Source organism: Hippoglossus hippoglossus, chromosome 20 (genome assembly GCF_009819705.1).
Source record: "Hippoglossus hippoglossus isolate fHipHip1 chromosome 20, fHipHip1.pri, whole genome shotgun sequence".
NCBI lineage: Eukaryota > Metazoa > Chordata > Actinopteri > Pleuronectiformes > Pleuronectidae > Hippoglossus > Hippoglossus hippoglossus.
This window is the reverse complement of record NC_047170.1, coordinates 19,653,334-19,663,333: the sequence shown is the minus strand read 5'-3', so window position 1 is coordinate 19,663,333 and position 10,000 is coordinate 19,653,334. Positions and strand designations below refer to the sequence as shown.

Sequence of the window (10,000 nt, the reverse complement as noted above, 5' to 3'; positions counted from 1 at the left end):
AATCAGAGGAGAACAAACACATGATCCATAATAAAATAAACTCAGTCACAGCTGCTAAATGCAGGAAGAACAGCTGGTGAAACATCTGGGATCGTGTCAATGTGTAAGTTACAGCGCCCCCTGGTGGCATTTGGTAAAAATATATTACGTGACCACGACATAATAACGTGTGAACGAGATAAATAACTCGAGGCCACGAGATCTGAACCTGTTGTTTACTAACAAGACGAGTGGAAGACACACACTGTCTCACTGTCTGAGGACACACACTGTCTCACTGTCTCTGAGGACACACACCGTCTCACTGTCTGAGGACACACACTGTCTCACTGTCTCTGAGGACACACACCGTCTCACTGACTCTGAGGACACACACTGTCTCTGAGGACACACACTGTCTCACTGTCTCTGAGGACACACACTGTCTCTGAGGACACACACTGTCTCACTGTCTCTGAGGACACACACTGTCTCTGAGGACACACACTGTCTCACTGTCTCTGAGGACACACACTGTCTCACTGTCTCTGAGGACACACACTGTCTCTGAGGACACAAACTGTCTCACTGTCTCTGAGGACACAAACTGTCTCACTGTCTCTGAGGACACACACTGACTCTGAGGACACACACTGTCTCACTGTCTCTGAGGACACACACTGTCTCACTGTCTCTGAGACACACACTGTCTCTGAGGACACAAACTGTCTCTGAGGACACACACTGTCTCACTGTCTCTGAGGACACACTGTCTCACTGACTCTGAGGACACACACTGACTCAATGACTCTGAGGACACACACTGTCTCACTGTCTCTGAGGACACACTCTGTCTCACTGACTCTGAGGACAAACACTGTCTCTGAGGAGACACACTGTCTCACTGTCTCTGAGGACACACACTGACTCACTGTCTCTGAGGACACACACTGTCTCAGTGTCTCTGAGGACACACATTGTCTCAGTGTCTCTGAGGACACACACTGTCTCACTGTCTCTGAGGACACACACTGTCTCTGAGGGCACACACTGTCTCACTGTCTCTGAGGACACACTGTCTCTGAGGACACAAACTGTCTCACTGTCTCTGAGGACACACACTGTCTCACTGTCTCTGAGGACACACACTGACTCTGAGGACACACACTGTCTCACTGTCTCTGAGGACACACACTGTCTCACTGTCTCTGAGACACACACTGTCTCTGAGGACACAAACTGTCTCACTGTCTCTGAGGACACACACTGACCCTGAGGACACACACTATCTCACTGTCTCTGAGGACACACACTGTCTCACTGACTCTGAGGACACACACTGACTCAGTGACTCTGAGGACACACACTGTCTCACTGTCTCTGAGGACACACACTGACTCACTGTCTCTGAGGACACACACTGTCTCACTGTCTCTGAGACACACACTGTCTCTGAGGACACAAACTGTCTCACTGTCTCTGAGGACACACACTGACCCTGAGGACACACACTGTCTCACTTTCTCTGAGGACACACACTGACTCAGTGACTCTGAGGACACACACTGTCTCACTGTCTCTGAGGACACACACTGACTCACTGTCTCTGAGGACACACACTGTCTCACTGTCTCTGAGACACACACTGTCTCTGAGGACAAACACTGTCTCAGTGTCTCTGAGGACACACACTGACTCACTGCCTCTGAGGACACACACTGTCTCAGTGTCTCTGAGGACACACATTGTCTCAGTGTCTCTGAGGACACACACTGACTCACTGTCTCTGAGGACACACACTGTCTCAGTGTCTCTGAGGACACACACTGACTCACTGTCTCAGAGGACAAACACTGTCTCTGAGGACACACACTTTCTCATTGTCTCTGAGGACACACACTGTCTCTGAGGACACACACTGTCTCACTGACTCTGAGGACACACACTGACTTTGAGGACACATACTGTATCTGAGGACAGACACTGACTCTGAGGACACACACTGTCTCTGAGGAGACACACTGTCTCACTAACTCTGAGGACACACACTGTCTCTCTGTCTCTGAGGACACACACTGTTTCACTGTCTCTGAGGACACACACTGTCTCTGAAGACACACACTGTCTCACTGTCTCTGAGGACACACAATGACTCTGAGGACACACACTGTATCACTGTCTCTGAGGACACACTGTCTCACTGACTCTGAGGACACACACTGTCTCAAAAACTCTGAGGACACACACTGTCTCTGAGGACACACACTGTCTCACTGACTCTGAGGACACACACTGTATCACTGTCTCTGAGGACACACACTGTCTCACTGACTCTGAGGATACACACTGTCTCTGAGGACACACACTGTCTCTGAGGACACACACACTGTCTCACTGACTCTGAGGACACACACTGTCTCTGAGGACACACACTGTCTCACTGACTCTGAGGACACACACTGTCTCTGAGGACACACACTGTCTCTCTGTCTCTGAGGACACACACTGTCTCTGAGGACACACACTGAGTCACTGTCTCTGAGGACAAACACTGTCTCACTGTCTCTGAGGACACACACTGTCTCACTGACTCTGAGGACACACACTGTCTCACTGTCTCTGAGGACACACACTGTCTCACTGAGTGCATCTGGTGTTTTGGTGACAGGATGAGTCTGGAGAGATTGAGATGTTCTGGGTGAGTTAGAGATCAACTGAACCAACCAGACGTGGATTTAAACTTCCCTTATCCGTCCCTTTAAGGAGAGTGTGCACCACACAACAGTGTAGAGTCACTGTGGTCAGTGGGCGGAGCTTCAATACGGGTTGATCTCCAACTTAACCTGGAGCAGGTTAGCCGTTCATCAGAAGTTACCATGGTGATTTACCTCGTTAAGAAGTGGACGAGCTTCGTAGGACTGAAAAAACTAAACCTGAAGTTAACCTGATAACCACAAATCCTGCTTGGTAGCACAGACCCTGGATCTGTGATACTGACTGTGTTTAGTAACATACTGATGAAAGCAGCGTGGACTGACTCCAACCATCTACTGACCTCAGAGTCTCCAGTCGACAGGTTGGACTCTGCTGTAGATCAAGCAGCTCCTTCACTCCTGAGTCCTGCAGGTTGTTTCCTCTCAGATCCAGTTCTCTCAGATGAGAGGGGTTTGACCTCAGAGCTGAAGCCAGAGAAGAACAGCTGATCTCTGACAGACTGCAGCTCTTCAACCTGGATAAAGAATAAAACTTAACTGTAAATTAAACTGAGTTCATGTGTGAAAATAACAGACACATATTCATGTCACACAGACTCATAACATGGAAGATAAATATGAATCAGACATGTTGGACTAAAAACGAGTCCTGATTCAGTACAAATAGATTATTTGGACCCGGTCTCTGTCCTGCAGATCAGTTTAGGAAATCCAGAACTAAACTCAGTGTTTTAACAAGTAGCTGAATATTTAAAATGTCACAGATTAATTAATGAATGGATTCAAATTATGTATGAAGAGGAATTATGTTAAATTAGAATTAAATGATAAATTGTGTATAAATGCTGTTTTATAGATATGAGATCTACAAAAGTCAGTCAGTGAACTGACCTCAGAGTCTCCAGTTGACAGGTTGGACTCTGTAGAAAACCACACAGCTCCTTCACTCCTGAGTCCTGCAGGTTGTTGTATCTCAGATCCAGTTCTCTCAGATGAGAGGGGTTTGACCTCAGAGCTGAAGCCAGAGAAGAACAGCTGATCTCTGAAAGTCTGCAGCTCTCCAACCTGGATAAAGAATAAAACTTAACTGTAAATTAAACTGAGTTCATGTGTGAAAATAACAGACACATATTCATGTCAGCACAGACTCATAACATGGAAGATAAATATGGAATCAGACATGTTGGACTAAAAACGAGTCCTGATTCAGTACAAATAGATTATTTGGACCCGGTCTCTGTCCTGCAGATCAGTTTAGGAAATCCAGAACTAAACTCAGTGTTTTAACAAGTAGCTGAATATTTAAAATGTCACAGATTAATTAATGAATAGATTCAAGTTATGTATGAAGAGGAATTATGTTAAATTAGAATTAAATAAGATAAATTGTGTATAAATGCTGTTTTATAGATATGAGATCTACAAAAGTTAGTCAGTGAACTGACCTCAGAGTCTCCAGTCGACAGGTTGGACTCTGTAGAAAACCACACAGCTTCTTCACTCCTGAGTCCTGCAGGTTGTTGTTACTCAGATCCAGTTTTCTCAGATGAGAGGGGTTTGACCTCAGAGCTGAAGCCAGAGAAGAACAGCTGATCTCTGACAGACTGCAGCGACTCAACCTGGATAAAGAAATATGAATATTAGAATGTGTCCTCCTGTTGTTGTGGATCGTCATCATGTCAACACAGACTCTCAACATGCTGCTGACCTCAGTCCAGTCTGTGACCTGAAGATAAATATCAGATCAGACATGTTGGACCATTGTTTCATTCATCAGGTTCTTCTCTGTGTTTGGTCACTGAGCAGGTTTGTGTAATTAAACACTGTTTAAAGTAGGGATGGCTCCTGACAGTCACTTCCTGTTTGTTTCTATACTTATCAACTGTCCAACGTGTTTCAATAAGAACGTGTCTTATTTTGAAAACCTGAGGAGGACGAGTGCTCGGCCTCAGTCCACATGTTATTTACTGACACTTTCTTAGTGATCAGGAGCAGGTGAGTGCAGGTGAATGGAGCTGATGAGGTGGACGTGACTGACAGGCTGGGTGAGGGACAGATGACTGAGGGACAGTGAGCAGAGCAGAACTGAGACAATTTAAATAAATAATGACCCAATAAGAAAGAAAGTCTGAAAAGTGAACAAGGATTTAAGGACCTCAGAGTCTCCAGTCGACAGTTTGGACTCTCCAGTCCAGAACACAGCAGCTTCACTCCTGAGTCCTGCAGCTTGTTGTCACTCAGATCCAGTTCTCTCAGATGTGAGGGGTCTGACTTCAGAGCTGAGGCCACGACTTCACAGTGAGTCCCTGAGAGTTCACAACCACAGAGTCTGTAATTAAAGAAAATATCTGTTAGAATAAAATCAGAAAACACAACATTCATACAAAACGTGATCATGTGACCCTCACCCTGGTAAATCCCCTCTTTGCCTCATGAACATGTTAAAAACTCCTCAAGAGAATCCTTTCAGATTTGGTTCAAGCGTTCATTCAGACTGACAGAGGAACTCATTAGATTCAGGTGGTCAGAGGTCAAAGGTCAAGGTCACACAACATGTTCATGGCTTCTTGAAGTCTCAAGTCTGTCTTTAGGGGATTTCTTCACATTTTGACCAGTTGGACTCAAAGAAAAACTGATTAGATCTCGATCTACATGTCTTTGGGTTTGTGGAGAAAGCTGGAGAACCCAGAGAAAACCCTGCAGACACCAGGAGAACATCCTCCTCGCAGAAAGGCTGCACTAACAGTGTTGACCACTGCAACACCATGCTGCCCCAAACAATGAGAACCATTTAACACTGAGTGTATTTGAAGAACGACTCATCTGCACTGATTTAACATGTTATTGATCATGTCTGGACTCACCGAGCCTTCCTGCAGTTCCTCACAGCTGGGATCAGTCTCCGTCGACCCTGGTATCTTGTGTTGAACTTCTCCAGGTCCAACTCATCCAGAACCTCCTCTGACATCTGCAGCATGTAGGCCAGAGCTGAGCAGTGGATCTCAGAGAGTTTCTCCTTTGATTTGTTCTCTGACGTCAGGAACTGTTGCATCTGCTGATGAACTGAGTGGTCGTTCATCTCAGTCAGACAGTGGAAGATGTTGATGCTTCTGTCAGGAGAAATGTCATCACTCTCCATCTCCTTCAGGTTGTTGATGATTCTCTGGATGATCTCTGGATTGTTCCCTGTCCGACCCAGCAGGCCTCCTAAGACTCTCTGGTTGGACTCCAGACTGAGGCCGTGAAGGAAGCGAACAAATAGGTCCAGATGACCATTTGTACTGGTGAGGGATTTCTCCATGGTTCTCTTCAGGAGGTCATCCAGGGAGAAGGTACTGTCTGTGTTCCCATATGTTCCCAAGAAGTTGTTGAGTTCTTCTGTGTTCATCTCGGTGTAACAGTGGAACATGTAGACTGCAGCCAGAAACTCCTGAACGCTCAGATGAACAAAGCAGTAGACTGATTTCTGGAAGATCACACACTCTCTTCTGAAGATCTCAGTACAAACTCCTGAGTACACCGAGGCCTCTGTGACATTAAGACCACACCGCTCCAGGTCTTCTTGGTAGAACATGATGTTTCCTTCCTCCAGATGTTTAAGTGCCAGCCTCCCCAGCTTCAGGAGAACGTCCCTGTCAGCCTCCGTCAGCTGCTGTGGAGTCGTCTCATGTCCCTCACCGTACTTGTTGTTCTTCCTCTTTGTCTGAACCAGCAGGAAGTGTGAGTACAGGTCAGTCAGGGTCTTGGGCAGCTCTCCTCTCTGGTCTGTGGTCAACATGTGCTCCAGAACTGTAGCACTGATCCAGCAGAAGACTGGGATTTGACACATGATGTGGAGGCTCCTGGACGTCTTGATGTGTGAGATGATTCTGCTGCACAGCTCTTCATCCCTGAATCTCCTCCTGAAGTACTCCTCCTTCTGGGCGTCAGTGAAGCCTCGTACTTCTGTGACCCTGTCGACACATGCAGGAGGGATCTGATTGGCCGCCGCAGGTCTGGAGGTTATCCAGACGAGAGCCGAGGGAAGCAGATTCCCCTGGATGAGGTTTGTCAGCAGCACGTTGACTGATGACCTCTGTGTGACATCAGACACAAGCTCCCTGTGGTTGAAGTCCAGAGAAAGTCTGCTTTCATCCAGGCCGTCAAAGATGAACAAAGGTTTACAGACAGCGAGCGTCTCTGCCGTGAGCTTCTGTAACGCTGGATGGAAAACACGGAGCAGCGTGAGAAGACTGTGCTGCTGGTCTTTCACCAGGTTCAGCTCCCTGAACGAAAGCACAGTCAGCAGATCCACATCTTGGTTTTCTAAACCCTCTGCCCAGTCCAGAGTGAACTTCTGCACCGAGAAGGTTTTTCCAACGCCAGCGACGCCGTTGGTCAGGACGACTCTGATGCTGCTCTGCTGGTCAGTTGAGGCTTTAAAGATGTCGTGGCACTTGATGGGAGTGTCGTGGAGGCTCTTCATCTTGGAAGCCGTCTCAAGCTGCCTCACCTCATGTTGAGTATTAACCTCTTCACTCTGTCCCTCTGTGATGTAGAGCTCAGTGTAGATCCTGTTGAGGAGGGTTCTACTTCCTGTGTCATCAGTTCCTTCAGTCACATGTTCACATCTCCTCCTCACACTGAGCTTATGTTCATCTGAAACCTCCTGCAGACCACGATCTGCTGAAAGACAAGAAACAATGTCAGAGACAGAGAATCTGAGAATCTGCTGATTGTTTTCATCAGATACAGAAAAACTACAGAAAATAAAAGCTTTTTAACTTTGTGCTTTTCTAACGATGTTAAATGTTGATGCTGTATGAAGGAACAAAATAAAACCACATGTGCTGTTGTCAGAAGTGAAGACATCAGCAGACACATGTACAGTGCTGCTCTGACCGGCTGTCTGAGCTCCAGCTCCTGTTCTGGATCTTTGTCCACACTGGGGACAGGAGGAGTCTCCTGAAGAACCAGACTGGTCCCAGTATGAGGTGATGCACTGTCTGCAGAACCAGTGTCCACAGCTGGTGGAGACTGGATCCTTCAGGACGTCCTGACACGAAGCACAGCAGGACGACTGCTCCTCCTCAGAAACATGACTCCTCTTCCTCTCTCTGTGAAGACATTTCCTGATAAGTCACATGTCACAGTCACAGGTTGTCATTTTGTCATGATTGATTGACAGCTTCCAGATGACTGCAGTTAAGCATCTGAAGTCAGGCAGACTCCAGAGTAACAAGTTGGCAACTCATATTTTTATAAAGCACATTTAAACTGATTAATAATGGAGGCATGAGAAGCACAAGACAAACAGGTTAAAACTAGAAATACTGCCAATTGTTTCCAGACTCATGAGGTCAGAGACCTTTGACCTTTGAAATCTAAACAGTTCGTCTTTAAGACCAAGTGACAAGTGGTCAAAATGTGAAGGAACTTCCTTACGACAGACTTGGGATATCCTGTTCAAGAGGCCAAAACATGTTGTGAGGCCACGTGACCTTCGACCACCCAAATCTAATCAGTCAACCTGTGAGTCTAAGAGAACACTTGTACCAAATGTGAAGAACGTCCCTCAGGGCGTTCTTGAGATATCCCATTCACAAGACAGGGCTGGACGGACAGAGCCTGAAAACATGGGGCTTCTGGCTACTGGGTGTCACAGAGTAAATGGTCTCAAGGGCTTTGAGGGTCAAATATAATTAACTTTGTTTTCATTTCCTTGTACAAAGCTCCAGGGTTTGATATCATAAAGGAGTTAATAAAATGTATTGGGGCAAGCTGCAGCCGTCAGGTGTAACTGGAGGATGAAACTATGTCGTCTGCATTAAAGTTAGAAAGACTATTGTACTTTTGATGGATCGAGCAGAGAAGTCGCAGGAACAGTGAAAATAAAAGTGGTCCACGAATTGAACCTAGATGGTTCCAACAATTGATGGGAGCAGAGGATGAAAAAAGGTTCCGTCTCTCGTTAAGGAAGCGAAACGTTTCAACACTGGACGATGAAGACCAACTTCGACCTCGAGCTGTTTTACAAACATGTCAGGACCGTGTCAAACGCTGTGGTGACGTCGAGCAGAACTCAAACAGCACAAGACCCAGAGGCCACAGATAGAAGGATGTTGTCATGAACCTTCAACAGAGCAGATTCTAATGTGCTGAGCCACAAACCACACTGGAGTCCGTTAAAGATCCTCAAAGAGAAACCTGGGAGAAGTTATTATGGTCACTGGGATTCACGGTTGTTTCTTTAGATGAGTGGATGGTGCAACTTGCTTCTCTGTCAGACCTTGATGCAGAATGACTCCACGTAATTGACATTGCTAACCTCCACAGAGTATGATGAGTGTGACCCCTGGTTTCTAACGAGCGAATCTTCTTCACCTAGTTTAAGAGCCTCTCTCCTGTTACAAGCAGTGACGTCAACAAAATAAACAGAGCAGTTTGGAGGTTGACGGGTTTGTGGCCTGTTACTTTATGTGTGAGGTGGAAATACAGCAACATTACTGTGTTTAAAACTAAAACACAGTAATGTTGATGTTGCCTAAGACTCCTGAGATCTTCTATTTTTACACCTGTGTCACTAAAGATCATCTGTCGGATCAGCTGGGGCCCTGCAGCTACTCCTTCCCCCTTTCTCCACAATTAATGTGGTTTCTTCTAAGATAATGTTACGAGAACAAAGTGACCTCAGTGGTCAGCATCAACACACCGACATGAAAAACATATTTAGAGCTACAAGCAGTGACCTCGACCAAATAAACACTGAGAGAAAGTGGACAGTTTGGAGGTTCACATGTTTGTAGCAGGTCTCTTACTCTGTGTGTGAGGGTCCAGGTTCTTTACTGAAGTCTGGAGGAAGACGTCCTTTGGACCGGTCACTCTTCAGAGACACACAGCTGAACCCTGGAGACTCTGCTCTGTCCTCCTCTTCCTCCTCATTAACACTCATCTTCAGTCTGAGAGGAAAAACACTGTGAGCTCAAACACACACAATGAAGCCAGGTAGTAAACTCAGTGTTTCTTCAAATCTAACAGAGTCAACCCTCCTACACTGTGTCCCTGTTGTCACGGTAACCTGAGACAGGTGTAGGTTTAATGTGTTGGACTCAGCCAATCACAGCGTTGAGTCAAACTGTTGATTGACTGACAGAAGTTCCTCCTGAATCTTCTTCTCTCTAAAGTCCACGAGTAGAAAACTGACTCAGAGTCAGTGACAGTAAAATAATATGAATGAATAATATAAATGTTGCTGAACACTCACCAGCCTCAGACTTCACGTCTCCTCCGTCTGCTCCTTGTTGTTAGAACAAGTCTGAACACTTTCA

At 46.2% G+C, this 10,000-nt stretch overlaps 1 long non-coding RNA gene across 4 annotated transcripts in view; it reads right to left on the bottom strand.

The window, feature by feature from the left end:
- The window catches only part of LOC117753591, a 29,050-nt gene that overhangs the window by 5,489 nt on the left and 13,561 nt on the right, over positions 1-10,000 (bottom strand). For 2 of the 4 annotated variants that reach the window (XR_004612264.1, XR_004612261.1), the window contains 3 exons: positions 9,937-10,000; positions 9,491-9,631; positions 7,543-7,789 (listed from right to left, as the gene is read on the bottom strand). The exon at positions 9,937-10,000 ends at the window's right edge or, in 1 of these variants, runs on beyond it. This is a non-coding gene — a long non-coding RNA (uncharacterized LOC117753591). Of the gene's footprint in view, positions 1-7,542; positions 7,790-7,874; positions 8,806-9,490; positions 9,632-9,936 lie in introns of those variants that run through there. The other 2 variants (XR_004612263.1, XR_004612262.1) reach the window with 2 other exon arrangements.